At 46.9% G+C, this 15,550-nt stretch overlaps 1 pseudogene; it reads left to right on the plus strand.

Annotated features, from left to right (window-relative positions):
• Positions 1–7,783: 7,783 nt before the first annotated feature.
• Positions 7,784–7,963, plus strand: LOC119437874 (U2 spliceosomal RNA; annotated as a pseudogene).
• The last annotated feature ends 7,587 nt before the right edge of the window (positions 7,964–15,550 follow it).

The following is a 15,550-nucleotide window of genomic DNA, read 5'->3' on the forward strand; positions in this document are numbered from 1 at the left end:
CCAAAAAATTCTGGAACATCATTAACCCTAATCACTCCCAACCTTTAGCATTGTGCGACGGACAAAACCATCCAATTCCTGATCATGAGGCCGCCGAACAGCTTAACAACTTCTTTTCTTCTATGTTTACTGCCGAACCTGTCGACAATTTACCTCCCCTTTCTTATCACGAGCATACCGTGATGCCCGACATCACATTTTGCCCGAACGGCATTGCAAAACTAATCGACTCGTTAAAACTCTCATCCTCATGCGGCGTGGACGGTATCAACGCGAAAATGCTGAAAAACACGAAATCGACTACTAGTGTTATACTCTGCCATATTTTCCAGCAGTCACTATCAACAGGAGTGGTGCCGGTGGACTGGAAAGTGGGTAAGATTGTTCCAGTACCCAAAAAAGGCCCTCCATCTTTGTGTAGCAGTTATCGCCCTATTTCACTTACTACTATCTGTTCTAAACTAATGGAACATGTGATCTACTCAAACATTGTTAGGTTCTTAGACTGCAATAACTTCTTTCACCCCAGTCAACACGGCTTTCGCGCAGGCCTCTCATGTGACACCCAACTAGCTTTATTTTATAACGATATTAGTTCCAGCCTTGACTTAAACATACCCGTTGATGCTCTGTTCTTAGACTTCGAAAAAGCATTCGACAAAGTTCCGCATCAACGGCTACTCCTAAAACTTTCTCGACTAAACATTAATACACCTGTATTGAATTGGATTCGCAGTTTTCTCACCAATCGACAACAGTTTGTCTATGCTAATAACCACTCATCTAACCGATCCCCCGTAATCTCTGGTGTGCCGCAAGGCACTGTACTTGGACCCCTACTTTTTCTTATTTATATTAACGACCTCCCAGCTAATGTTTCTTCTACCATTCGTCTATTTGCAGATGACTGCGTCGTATACCGTTCCATTAGAAATAACGCAGATAATATTACCCTTCAAAACGACCTAAACCTTATCGAGTCCTGGTGTAACACATGGTTAATGTCCTTAAATATAAAGAAAACTTCACTAATATCTTTCCACCGCAGGCCACATTACCATCCAGCACAATACATCATTTTTGACTCCGTAATATCATCCACTGAATCGTATAAATATCTTGGCGTAACATTTTCAAGCAATCTCTCCTGGTCTACCCACGTAGCTAACATAGCTAACTCCGCTAATCGCACTTTGGGTTTTCTTCGTAGGAACTTAAGACTCGCTCCGCCATCAGTGAAACTAATAGCTTACCTCACATTTGTTCGCCCTAAGTTAGAATACGCATGCTCTGTTTGGGACCCTCATCAATCTAACCTATCTAATATTCTAGAATCAGTACAAAATCGTGCAGCTCGTTTTATTTACTCTGTATACTCTTACCATTCCAGCGTTTCCGAGCTTAAGGCTCGTGGTCACCTCACCAACCTTGAATTGCGACGTCACATATCTAGACTATGCCTTTACCACAAATTCTATAATGCTCCCTTCGAAGTTCCAGCTATCTTACCAGTCCATCGCTTATCCAGCCGCACAAACCACCCCAGAGTGGTTTATCCTCCCCCGGCGCATTCTACCACGCATCTTCACTCATTTTTTGTGAAGACAGCACGGGACTGGAACCATCTGCCTACAACTGCCGTGCACCACTCCGATCCACATCAATTCAGGGCAACACTGGAATCATTCTTTCAATGCAATTAAAACCCATCCCTCATGTAATACCCCAACTGGGGCCTTTGAGGCATAATAAATGAAATGAAATGACTATAACAAAGTCGAACGCCATTAAGCACTGTGGATCCTACATTGGCGTGTTCTAGAAGAGAAAATAAAAACGAATGCCGGACCCGATCAAATGCATTTGCGAGGTCAATCCGGAGCATTGCAAATTGATCATAAGAAGTCGAATTGTACTCAAGAACTGTGCGAGCGACGTGTATCAGCCACTGCATCTTTTTTTGTTCACCTGGTATTTATTGCATCATGTATATGCGAGAAAAATACTATATGGGGGAAATGTGCAAGCGCTAGCCAACACATCTCTTTTTCATGGCCTATGAAGGACCTAAATCTCGTTGAGCACACCCTGCACACACAAAAACTACAAGTAGCTTTGAACTTAAAAAGGTGGCAACGACAAGCAACGTAACAAGAGGTGGTACCAATTCGGTTGAGAATCTTTCAAGTCATACATGTGCTGCAAGTCACCAATCATTTGAGCGTAGTGCAATTTCGACGAAAGAGCAGGTTGAGCGTTTCGGTCCAACATGCGTGTCTTCCATTACCTATATAGTCCAATTAAGAAAAACATATCAAAAGGCACGTGTTCTCCGTGGGGTGCAATCAAGTATCGGATGGCATGGTGATTCAAAATGAAGTCTTTCTGGAGAGTTCTTTGGAGCACATCCCAGAATAATATTGTGTCTTTACAACTTATGAATCAACGCTCTATAGTCTCAGGTACGTCACAAAGACGACAATTCACAGTGTATACAAAAATTCATTTTTTGTGCAACCAAGTTTTCACAGGTAATGTTTCACTGTGTAATTTAAAGAAAAACGTTTTTGTACATGGGGATAACAGCATCTTGCGGACTCGTTTAAGTACGTCATTCCCAGGCAAACTGGAGAATGTTAAACCATAAAGGGAAGGGGGAAAATTATTGATATCAAATCTTTTTACATTTGTTTGCTGGACACTGTGTAGAGATAGTCAGTAGAAAATCGAACCAAGAGGAACTGCACAGCGAAATATACTTCATACATAAAACCCCACAAGCAAGGTTGTTCAGAATGTTGGAATGAAACTACCACATTGGGTAATGCATCGACTAAGTTAACTTGTATGAATGATCGTAGTATTGGATGTGAAGTATCTCGAAGAAAGAAGAAACGCCAAACAATCTGTCGCACAAATAGATGCACTAGGTCAAGTCCGCCAGCAAATACGGGTCTAAAGATATTTTCTCGTCTCATAGGCTCAAAGGTAGAGGACCACACAAAAGTATCAAATATTCTATGAAATCGTTGAATATACGTCCGGGCACAATGAAGTATCTGCAGTACATAAAATATTTTCCAGCCAGGAATAAGTTACAAGCCGCCGCCCTACCAAATATAAAAAGCCACTGTCGATTCATCACTCGCGCCAATTAATGCCGGACTTTAATTATATGCATGAAAAAGTAGACGCGGCGCCCGCAGCTCGTGCTCGGCACGCGCTCGTGCCACTGCTCCTGCGTTCGTCGTCGTCGTCTGCTTCCACAGCTGGCTGCTTTGCCGCTAATCATTCCAGCGTATAATTTCACTTCTGTCGTCGTAATGGGGAGGCCGCGTTTACGGGGGTATGAGCCATTCATTGTCTTACGCAACGGACAGATTTAATTTTGAAGCAATTTAATTTCGAAGAATTGCAAGGGGCAATGGCGGGCCAATGCTGCTAACCAGGCCGCCGAACAATCTCGAAACAACGGCGGATTGCGGGCATACCATCTGTGACGCCGTTCTCTCCGTCGCAGCCAAACGTGTGTGTAACCTCATAATTAAGAACTACTTTATTGAACCCTCGGGATTAACCTAGGGATAAACTCCGGAACCGCACGTTTAAGCTTCACTGGTTAACCACCTTCACGCAGTGGAAGGGCCGACGAAATTTTTGCATTTCGCCCCCATCGAGTTGCGGCCTTCGCGGTCGGGATTTGATCCCACGCCCTCGACCGTAGCACCGCAACGCTAAAGCCACTAGCCCACCACGGCAGGTGCTTGTAGCGTGAAAACATGGCGTTAACTCGCTAGCGCCTATTCGCAGTGGGCAACAAACTTGCCAACAATGACTGGCCAACAATATCCACAACCTCACGAGAACCCTGCTGTCAGCGGATCCATTCAACCAATTATCATGTACTGCCAACAAATAGGAAACGTGTTGTCCACAAGCGCCGACTACTTGTTAACCAATAGTTGGACAACACCCTATCGCACGTGCATGCTGGATAACGTGCTCGGGAGCTTTCTATTCCATATCTAAGATGAAGCGGCGTTCTTGCAGCATTGATGCTGTATTTGTTTTTCCTCTTAAGGACACGCCTTTAATGTATACGACACATGCAACTCTGGCACAGCTCACTTCCTGAACATACAATATAAAGGGGTCGATTGCAGTGCGGTTTAGCAGGTGATTGTCCTCATCCGTTTTTGTGAGATCACAGCGCACGCCGCCGGTATCAGAGGGGAAGAAATTAAAACAAATTCCACAGCTTCGTTTAACAGCTGTATTTTAACAGCGGAGCTGTTTAAGCCGACCGTCAGTCAGTGTGTGTAGCGAACAAAACCTCGCTGAGCGATGACGTCACCTGTGTTGCGTAGCAACCACCTCGTGGAGTGGCGTGTGCTTTGTATCCTCTCCACGCCGTGCAAATGTTGCCTTGACATGGGACTTTAAGGAGAGGGAAGAAAGAGAGCGAGAGAGAAAGAAATTGTAGCAGCACCAACGAGGCAACGCGCAGAGCTGCTGCCGACGCCGTCCGCGTTTCCTTGTTTTCCCGCGTTCGCGTCGAACGCGCGTGGTGTCCGTGACTGCAGCAGGCGCCTCTGGCGGCGACTCAGCAGGTCTCGACCAGCCACTCCCCGGCAAGTGTGGAGGCGCAGCTTGGCCGTGACGTCACCGGGGAGGTAAAGCTCGGAGCCGCCGCGACGGCGGCAGAACTCTCGTTGACTCTGTGGCGAGTACATGTAGCCTTGACATGGGACGACCAAAGAAGATCCGGATACCCGAAGAAGAAGCCGCTCATCTAGAAGGGCGTCGCGCGGCCAAGCGAGAATCTGGGCGTCGGCGGCGAACCGATTCGGAATACCGTGTCTAGCAGAACTTAGCATTTCCTAGCATAACTTAGCCAAGCCTAGTATAACCTGGAAGATGCTAGGTCGATCACCAGATCCGATGGTTACTCCAGCCTTGCACCAGTAGTGCAAGGTGCCCACATTTTTTTTTATGGTTCGCGCTACAATGAGTAAAACCCTCCCAACGAGCCGAAAAAGAAACGCAAGGAAATCTTTCCGAGACACCAGCGCCAGGATACACCAGCATAAGGACACTGCCGGCACATGTTGGCGAAGGATGCCGTTTGTTTTTGTTGCCAGGGCTATCACTATCAGTACAGCGCTGTTAACGCGGCTGTGCCGTGCGACACGGTATGTAGCGAAACACATGCAGGCCAATACGTTGGACGGCTGTTGGAAAGCCTGTACCTTGGTTGTGATGAGGCTCTTAAAACTATGTCCCTCCGTCTACGTCCATGTGCAGATTCACAAACCTGAATTAAAGGTTTCAGACAGGCGCGTCCCTAATGAAATTAACATAACGTCGAACTTACACCTTCTTAAGGATACCGGATACGCGGCATTTGTGCGCGTGTCGCAGTTCGCGGGTTCACATTGCTCGTCTGATATCCATAGAAGGAACGAGATTGGCTACCCTTTTTGAGCGAGGGGATGGAAAAGCGCACGGCGGAATGTTAGATTCCATCCTGTGCAACTGGAAACGCCACGAGAATCTGAGCGTGTCGGATAGGGCAATATTGTCGACCTGCCTGGCGCCAGCTGCACCACGTCGTGTTTGCGGCCCACTGCCCGGCGATGCGCCATTTCACTCAGCATTTTTTTCTGACCTCGAGTAAAGAAAAAAGAAAGAAACAGAAAGCTTTGCCATAAGCCGCTCTCATCGGCTCGAGTCACACGCTCCGTAATCCTCCTCAATCTGTGCCATCAAGCGCGACAGGGGAACATAAAACAGAGCGGTATACAAAAGCAAAACTCAATTCTGTCCAGCCATTTTCTCGCAATTTTGGTCCTGCGCTCCCAAGTCGACGATTGGGAGGCTGGCCCGACGTCAGATTCGCAATAGTCCGTGGAGGCACCTATATACGATGGCCATCTTTCCGCGGGCAGTCATTCCCGGTGGTACAGGGCCCAAAACACGGAGCGCACAAATAGGACGATTGCGGAGAAGTGGGTGCGATACCTTATGGGAAAGCCGAATAGCAAAAGATAAAAAAATAGCCCTAGTGTTAGGCTTGCATGCTTGCCAGCAGTAAACAGGAGCGGATAACGAAAGACCGTCATAAAAAAGTTGTGTTCCTTTTTGCCCGTGACGCATTCGTAAGGACGATAAAAAAAGGCGGACATAAGAGGTTGACATAAAAGTGCGCTAACACATACAGTCGAAGCAACACCTCGTCTATTATACTATTATGACCGCAGCGTATCTGAGACCCAAAGACGTGGAATGGGATTTCAGCCAACAGGCGTTTTCTCAGCCGGGCCCTGCACTTCCTGGTTTGTGAGGCATTTCACTCTTGGATTTTTGGAAGCACAACGTGCCATTTTATTTCTCACGGGCCTGGTTCTTGCTCTGGCTAAGCCATGAAAAGGCGCACTGAATTTCCTTTTTTTTTTCGTCCACGTATTACAGTCCACCTTCCTACCATGAGGGCAACAAAAGAGAGGAAGGAATAAACCCTGCATTGAGTGCCGACTCGAGCAGAAAGACCCTACCCAAAGCAGGGCCAAGAACACATCTGCCATATGTCCGTCATTTTTGGTGGGTATGAAATCCCTTCTGCGTATAGAAATCCCGTTTTTTTTTTTCGAACGTCGACTTACGTTGCATATTGGGACGTTAGAGGATTCCACAAAGATGCGCGAGCCAAGCACACATACATGAAGGGCTTAATATAGGGTGGGTAAATTTATGACGCATCTGGCATGTTCTACTATAGCACGCGAGACACTTATTCTTATTGCACTCTTTGCGCTTTTAAGCGCTCTTTTGTCAGATGTCATTCAACAAAGGGTCGTCGTTACGTCACCGTCGCTATCGTGCCGCCGTCGACGTTACTGTCAACTTGACGTTGTAATGTGTCCTGTTTTCGCTGCTGCATTCAGCTGGAGGAGTTTGCACATGTTTACGGGTGTATGCACTTCATTGAGGGCTTTTCGGCAGCTGGGGAAGTAGCTGGCTGTGTAAGTGAATGAGTTACGAGCCACAGGAAACGCTTAATTCTGGAGGTTTTCTTTTTGTGATAAATGGTATGAGCAACAGACCTCGTGAAGTGATACTGATGCCAAATAGTATAATTCATAAAAGAAATCAGACAAGTGCCTTCTGTATTGCCTGGAATTTTAGCCGACTTGCGCCCAAGAACAAGGTGTATGCCTAATTGAGGTGGGATTTGTGGAACGTGTTACTGATTATTTGCGTTGAACGATTAGAACATTATCAGGGCACAATAAGAGAGGTGTGCCATCACTCCACACCATTATTTCAAAACCGTGTATTTTATGAACGAAAACATTCAGTGCTATTCCACTCTGTGAAGGTGGATGGCCATCGAGGCTGTGTATGCTGGGATTGACTATTGCTCCGGTCAAATGTTCCAAGTTTGCGGGATCGGAGCCACATGAACGGTTCGCATTTCTTTCCGCCTCGTGGTCCTGGTAGGCAGCACGCTTACGCTTGGCGTCCGCGGCCCGCTCATCGTCGGTGGCCTCTTTCCGCCGCCGCGTCCATTCCATTTTCTGTTCCGCCGTCGTTCTTGGTAGGCACGCTGTTCTTCTTCAGACCGCAAAACACGCGGCCTACCAAATTCACAGTCAGAGCAGAACTGAGGAAAGGAGCCTACGTAGAGCATGACGTCAGGAGACGGAAGACACTCAGATTGGTTGGTAGGCACTATAGTACTAACACGCGGGACGGCGTACACGTCTATGGTGCGAACGTAGACATGGTCGACGCGGGTTAAAGTGTAGTATCTGTTCTTATAAGTTTAATATCTGATACGGGTTGTATTTGGACCCAAGATATTGAACTTATTCTTCAAAGTTGGCAGAGTGCTTCAAGCCTGCTTCACCTCCGAGGTAGGTCGGCCCAGTATTGCACTATCTTCGCGATCGGCCCACGGTTCTTGGTCTACGGACATCGATCCACTGGAAACTAGCCATACACAGCTTCGCTGTAACACGTGAAACTGCTGCTAAGTTCTAGGAAGCGGGGTCAAATCCCGGCCATGGCGGCCGCATTTCGATGGGGGCTAAATGCAAAAACGCTCGTGTACCGTGTATTGGGTGCGCATTAAAGAACCCCAAGTGGTGGAAATTATTCGAGGGTCTCCCTCTACGGCATGCCTCATAATCATTAATATGGATTTGACCCGTAAAATAAAAAAATACATGAAACGAAAACAACTGATCAGCTTGCACGCCTTCGCTCCGTTTTTGTGCGCGTACGTCTTGCGCGAGAAGGTTCGCGCACTCTTACATCACCTACGCACTCGTTCACCGTGTTTAAATTTTGTGCGGCCAGATGCGTTCGTCAAATTTCGATAACGCCGAGGGACGGCGGCTCAATACAAGGGAGGCAAGAAAGAAAGAAAATACGAATCTAATGCTATTGGATTGCGAGACGACAGCGCGTTTCGTGTTTAGCTTTTTCTATCTTGCACGCAAAATCCCGAAGTTTAGCACGCGATTGTGATGCACATTACCGTGTTCAGATGTTCGTGTATTGCATTGTTCGGGCAAAGACGGTGTATTCCTTACAAATCGGCATTGCCTGGGCGTCCTGTCTTTTCAGCGGTTGAATTCTTTGTGTGGAGTCGTTCGGGATATATAGTGAAGAAAGGAAGTCTGTGCTGCAACGAAGCGTGTTACTGAAGAGTCAGGGAGAAAAAGCGATATGCGCTGCCATTGTAGGAAATAAAGAAATAACCATTGAAAGTATCTGGCGCTTAGAGACAGCGAATGCGTTCGCCCATCTGGACGCATTGTTGTCTACTGTATATTTCCACTTTCCTTCATGCACCCTGTGGCGGACCTGGTCCTACTTATCAGCCTGCCTGGGGCGCATTTTGCCTTTGCGTGGGCTCTGACCAGCTCAGCCCTGAATCACGGGAATAGAAAATATTATGCATTCATTTGCTTCTGGCACCACGTTTTTGCAGGGTTACCGCATGCAGTACTGGATGCATGCGTTACCGAATAGAAGATCAGTGTGACTTCTTTTTTTTTTTGACGATCTGCAGACGCTTTGTTTAAAGAGTAAGTTTCCTGCTTTGAAGCCATTAAGTGTTCGCACGGTGTGTTTCGTAAAGTACAAAACACTTATCAAAAATTCAGCGGCGATCTATAGCGGTAAATGCGAGAGAAAGGCGTTAGCATTAGGTCGCACCTAGTTGAGGTAGGGATTCATGATTTAAACCGCGTTCACCACATTGCGAAGTGTTGTTCAGGAGCTCCCTCGACACACGTCCTGTCTCTTCGAGGAGCGAAGTGCAACTGTATTCGCGGGCTTCTTTCACGCTCGGAAAAAAAGTCGCAGTTTCGCCCGAAAGGAGAAGCATCGATTGCGATAGCAAATAAGCGCACTGCTATGCGAAGTAAGGATAGTAGTTTTATCGGCCGTATAAACTCTCAAACATAGACGTACTAACTAAATTAACAAGCATGGTGTCACGCGCGCACAAGCAAACATGAAAGCATCTGACTCGATGACCGCGGAAACTCGCTGTCAAAACACTGGAATGAGGGAGCGCGGCAGCAGCCGCGAGCGAATTGACCTTCGGCTGCCGCTCGCATCAACGCGAACTAAGCCACGAAAACACAGCACATGGCGGACTGGCTTTCAGCATATGGCGGATGGCTTTCAAGACACTGCGGCCCCGATGGGCGCGCGCGGCGTAGAACGCCCCCCCCCCCCCCCCTTGACACTTTTCATCTAATCATAATATTTGGGAATATGATTAAGTAATTTAAAAGTACTTATGTAATTAGGCGGAATGAAAAATACAATCTGAGTATTTTTATTCGATGGCAAATACCATTACATTGGTTCTGTCCTTGGAGCTACGTGGCATTTGCATATTTTTAAATCTTGGTGCATGATAGTTGGGACACCCTGTATGTTGTGGTCACGGTATTAGATAATATATCTTACACCATGGTTGTGATCGTAGCGGTGTGTCGCGTTTCTCTTCCACCTAAGCAAACATGATAAATAATAAAAATAATAAGATGCAAGTTCGGCGAACTTTGAAAGACATTGCGCCCTATAAATCGTCGTACTTTCTCTAAACTTCACACAGGCAATCATGTGAAATAAAAATGATCTGTTTGCTTGGATAAAATTTCTATTTACTCGTCTCAATACCTTACACATGTAAACAATGACGTATAATGAAGATGCTCTTGAAGCCACAAGCTCAACAATTTGAGAGTTTTTCTCCCATATTCAACACATTTCAGTGATTCACAGACTTTGGCAGACAATTCAGCGGAATCAGAAAGCAATTCGCTTACTTTGGGAATTATCTTTGATCATTTCTCCATCATTTGTCGTCCATTTCGAACAGATTTACCACCCTTGAAAACAGCCAAATGGGTTCCAGGGATTGTTTCTGCTGAAAAATACAGTCATAGTCTGAATTGCTCGCCGCACCCTCTCCCCCCCCCCCCCTCCCTTCATGTTCCACAATAAAATAATTTGACGGCAAGTTGTGTTTCGGATCATTTTACCAGATAATAATGAATGGCTGGAATCGGGAATTGTAAGGTGGTTTCAGAATTGCATTGACAACTTGAGTCATTACAAGTTCTCCCTTTTTGCTACTTTGGGAGTCCTCCTATTTAATATGTGTCGGTACTTTCCTTGGCGCGCATGTGCTCGCCACGGTGTTTGACGATCAAAAAAAAATTCTAATCCTAAAATTGTTATCAAGCTCTTTTTTGTGGACGTGCCAGAAGCTCAAAGCAACTAATTAAAAAAAATTACGACCGTAAAGCACGTCCATTAATTCAAATAATGTATATAGCTTATTTACTTGACTAATTCATTTTTGCTGATTTTTCTCTATTTCATTATTGTCCCGCCCTTGACACCGACACTGGTCGCGAATCCGGCCTTCTGGCCAAACATTTTGGAGACCCCTGGTTTAGAGGAATAGCGCATAGCCTGATCGATTTGTTATACGGCGGCCGGTTCACGCACCTGACTTATTCAGCACAAAGTAACCCTACTACTTTTCTATATATCGTTGCCGGCACAAGATGGCTCATTATATTACGGAAACCCACGTGACTAACGCCCCCAAACTCATCTCCGAATTTTCAGAAAACGCATTTGGTCGCTTGATTATTTGCTTCTATCATGCGATATATAAAGCTTTACCGGCGCAGCGGCTGGCTTTATTTACTTTGAAAGGCGGTATTAATGTCCGCTACGTGCCTTTCCTTTATGGCAACCAACGCCAAGCACCCGATGGTAGACGTCTGCTTGGGCTGTACAGACTCAGCAGAAGCAAGGCTTGCGGGTATCGCAGTCACCGATGCTGCATCGAGCGCGCGACGGCGAACAAGGAGCGGCGGACAAAAGGGCACCTATACAAAACTGGCCGCGCGGCATATCGCGCTCGACGTACTTCCAAGCGCCTCTACGACCGATCGTCGCATCGGCCGTGTATTGAAGGCGGCACTGAGCATTCCCACTCGGCCATCCCGTTCTCCTGCTCGCCGAGATGATCGCGTATATGCGCGGCGGCGAGAGCGCGGTCGGCCACAGCAACCGCTGCCACCGCCATCGCCTCGCTGAGATGGAAAGACGAGACGAACGCGCCGATTTATGCGTATTTGTGCATATACGGCGTGCCGGTCGAGTGGTCTGGAGTTGGCAGCGCCGTAAATATTCGATGGGTGGGCATTTCCTCTCTCTCCCTTCATGAATCATTTATCGGTGCTTCCCTCGCGCGGTTTGCTTTTGAGCTGCTTTAAGGAAAGCCCCGCTCCTCCTTACTCTGCTGTGTTCGGCGGCAGAAAAGTAGAAGCGCGGAAGCACGTTTTGGCTGAGACAGGCAAAAAGCAGATAACGCTGGACGACGCCATATGTCCTCCAATTTACTTTTCCGTTCTACTTCCCTACGTGCTTCCTTCGTCCCTGTGCATCCCCATGTGTCCGCTCTGTTCGGTGCGCGCGTACCTCGATACCAACGAGCGAGGGCCTTTTTGTGGCCACGTGGCGCTCGAGGCGGTGTTGCCATTTTTATTCCTTCAGCGTGGTTTCTCTCGTAGCCGAGAGCTTGGAGCCAATATGCTTTGTGTAGTCTGCGTACCATGGTTTTACAATGATGATTTGGCTGCTCAATGTAGCTCTGTATGATGTATAGCTTATGAAAGTTAAGAATGTCGTCTCTAATTTTCTTTCGTCATTTCCTTACTCTCGGTTGCGTGCGTTGACACCTCTCAAGGAAGGACAGCGAACAACCCTTACCTGACCTGAGGTAATACACTCGTCGTCGACGGCCTAGTTCCTGATCCCCACCTGCAGGTCGGCCTGTAGAAGCATCCCTAATGGATTTAGCCCATGTCGAGATATTAAACATACGCCAAAGAAATTCATGCAGAAGCTTCACTGGAGTTGTCTAAGTATGTGTAAGCATTGTGCCACTTACTCATCTCTACGCCGCCCGGTGTCATTATCAATGTTATCAAAGTTGATCCGACCAGCATAAACACTTGTCAATCCTTCCCGGTTCCTATCAACCTTAGTGCAATCGATCCGATTGTTATCAACCCTCATCAACCTTATCGGACATGATCCGACCTTTTCAACTATTATCGGTTCTTATCAGCCTTACTGAATTAAAATCGATTCGACCCTTATGAACCCTTATCGGTGCGTATCAACCTTATCAGAATTGTTCGGATGATTATAAGCCCTTATCGCTTTTTAGCACCTCAGCTATCCACGTGGAACCATTATCAACCATGATGAGACCCATATAACCCCTCATCACTCCTCATTATCTTTATCAACTCATTGACTGCTTATCTGTCAGTGTTGCGCGACGCGAAGCGCATGACCTCTCAGAAGTCCGTGGCATTTTGGTCGGGGAAGGAACGCCCCAACAGAAGAGCGCATCCCGTGAACACCGAAACACATCGGGAATGTGGCATGTTGGGAATTAAATTTTCGCAAAGTCAGAATTTTCCTGATGTTTACAATCCTCCAAGTCAGCTCCACAAAGCTTTCAGCAAAGCCTTCACAGAAACTGTTCTCCTTTGAAATTTGTTTTGTACCGCCGGTACAACACATTTATATCGTTCAGATACATTCAGCTTCTGCAAGCGTGGATCTTTAGCCGAGTGGGCTAAACACTCTGCTTCTGAGTGTGAGGTCGTAGGTTTTTCCTTTCGAATTTATTTTCTTTTTTATACATTCATTTCTTTCTTGCGATTCCGCTGACGTGATGGACGGGTTTCCTCGTTGGGTAGGCCTATAGAAGTGCTTACGCATTTAATATCAATGCGTCGCCCTCTTTCGCATTCCGCCCACGCGAAATGCGACCATCACAACCGGGAATAAATTTCGCGCTGCAACAGTCCGGTTTGGAATGATGCACCTTGCGTCTGAGACAATCGCAGACGTCGTTTTCTCATTCAAGCGAAGCCAAGCGTAGAGGCTTGGTTTGTTCTTTGGCGCTTCTGGGATAATTTTAAAGCACCAGTAAATGCTGTTGTTTCTTGGCCTCTCCATGAGCCTGGAAGTGGAAAGATGTAAACAGGCTGAACAGATGACATAGCTGAAAAAGGATGAATTGTACAGGGACGAGAAAAAAAAACAAAGCTGGATGAAAATAAATAGAAAATGCATGAAAATATGCCATAAAATAAAGTACTGTAGCTGCTATTGTCCTGTTTAAATAATTGTTTATGCGTGCTTACTCATTTTAGATTTCAGGGAAATAAATTAGAGGTACAACGCCATAACACCAGCGACTCGTACAATATGAGCAAAACACTATGGGGGGGGGGGGGGGGGGGGCGATGTTTGTCGCGCCAGGAGCTAGGGTTCTCGCTTCATGGGCGATGAGTAAACGCTGCCCTCACTGCCTAGCGTCACAGGAGTGAACGATGGCCTCACCCGTCGGTTTTGAGGAGCTCGCCGGTCTCGGGAATAGGGTTGGTAATATCGATGAAAGATTAATCGATTAAAAGTATCCCGCAAAACGATTAATCTTCATCAGTTGTCCACCTTTGATTTAATCGACTTAATCGATTAGACATGTTCGATTAATCGTTTTCGAGAGTTTGACAGGAGTTGCGCGAAAATTTTGAAATCGTACTAGAATGGCGGAGCACGAGCAGTGTGGGTATGGTAAAGCGACTGTCGACTGTTTTCCCCAGTCCCGAGTGATGCCGAGCCGAATGCTTCCCCTGTCTTCACCCACACCGCACACGCCACCACGCCACCCGAAGCCGGAGGCTTGAAATGCCCTCGCAATTCAAGGCATACTACTATAATAACCCAGTCGTTGATCATCGTGTCACCCCAAGTCCACTAAAGACGTTGCAGAGCATGCGGGCCGTTTGGGAGCACGTATTTGACATAACGAAAAAGTTCATGTCTATTATAGCAAATATGTATCTACCAAGCGCCTATTCTCACATGCTGGTTGTGTGGCCGTTCAAAGAAGGTGTCGGTTTCACCCAAACATCCTAGTCAATTGACATTCCTTCGCTCTGTGCAAAAGAGCACGTGGCTTAAAATCCTAAGCCATGGTTTTGGGAGTGGTGGTGTTGCAGCAGGCGGGGTTTTCATGGCATACATAGCCGGCAATTGTTCTGCACGGACCTCCTATGAGCTTAAATCAGGGGTGTGTCACCAGGTGTCGATGAGCCCCGTGTCCCACAGGAGGGCAATCAGCACTCGTTGCACTCTCTTCCTGATTGCCGCGGGCCCTCCGGGGAAAACGACATTTTCAAAGGTCCTGTGCGAACGACCACTTTCTTGCAGGCTGTCGACCATCGCGTTTATTTCTGTGTCGAACTGTGGGCATAGCCAAATGAAACGTTCAGTGTCGCTGATATTGCCACGGAAGGCACAGACCGGGGAAGCGCAACGTTCAGTCTTGAATGACCAAGCCGAGGTGTACGCGGAGTCGGTTCTGATGCGGTACAACAGCGTCGCTTCCTCTCGAGAAAGTCCATGGATCACACAGGTTTCGTGAGCAGTCTTGTGGATCGCCCTAAAGTGATTACGGATTGCATTCTTAGAGTTCTGTAAAATGCTTGGCGGTCTCACTTTTGGGACACATGTCAGTGCTAGGCGTGCAAGAACGTCAGTTTTTTCGTTTCCTTCATTTCCTACTTGGGATGGGATTCATTTAAATTTTACGTTGAATTCCTCGTTCATTATATTTTTGATGAGCACCAGAAATTGCCTTGTAAATTTAACTCCGGGTAGGCCAAAATGTGGTTGTTTTAATGCTGACTTTGAGTCCGTCAGCACCACGATATCTCGTGCAGAATAAGCCTGTAGTTTTAGCAAGGCCACGGTAATTGCGGCGCTTTGTACTGTTGTAGACGAAATTACGCAATCCAGGCGGCCAGACCATGATACATCAAGGGAGTCTATGCAGAATGCCGCTGCACAGATTTTGCACACACCGACCCGTCTGCATACGCTTGTGGGTGGCTGTGATACGCTGTGCTCAAGTGGTCCA

The sequence above is a fragment of the Dermacentor silvarum genome, chromosome 1, assembly GCF_013339745.2.
Source record: "Dermacentor silvarum isolate Dsil-2018 chromosome 1, BIME_Dsil_1.4, whole genome shotgun sequence".
NCBI classification, from domain to species: Eukaryota; Metazoa; Arthropoda; class Arachnida; order Ixodida; family Ixodidae; genus Dermacentor; species Dermacentor silvarum.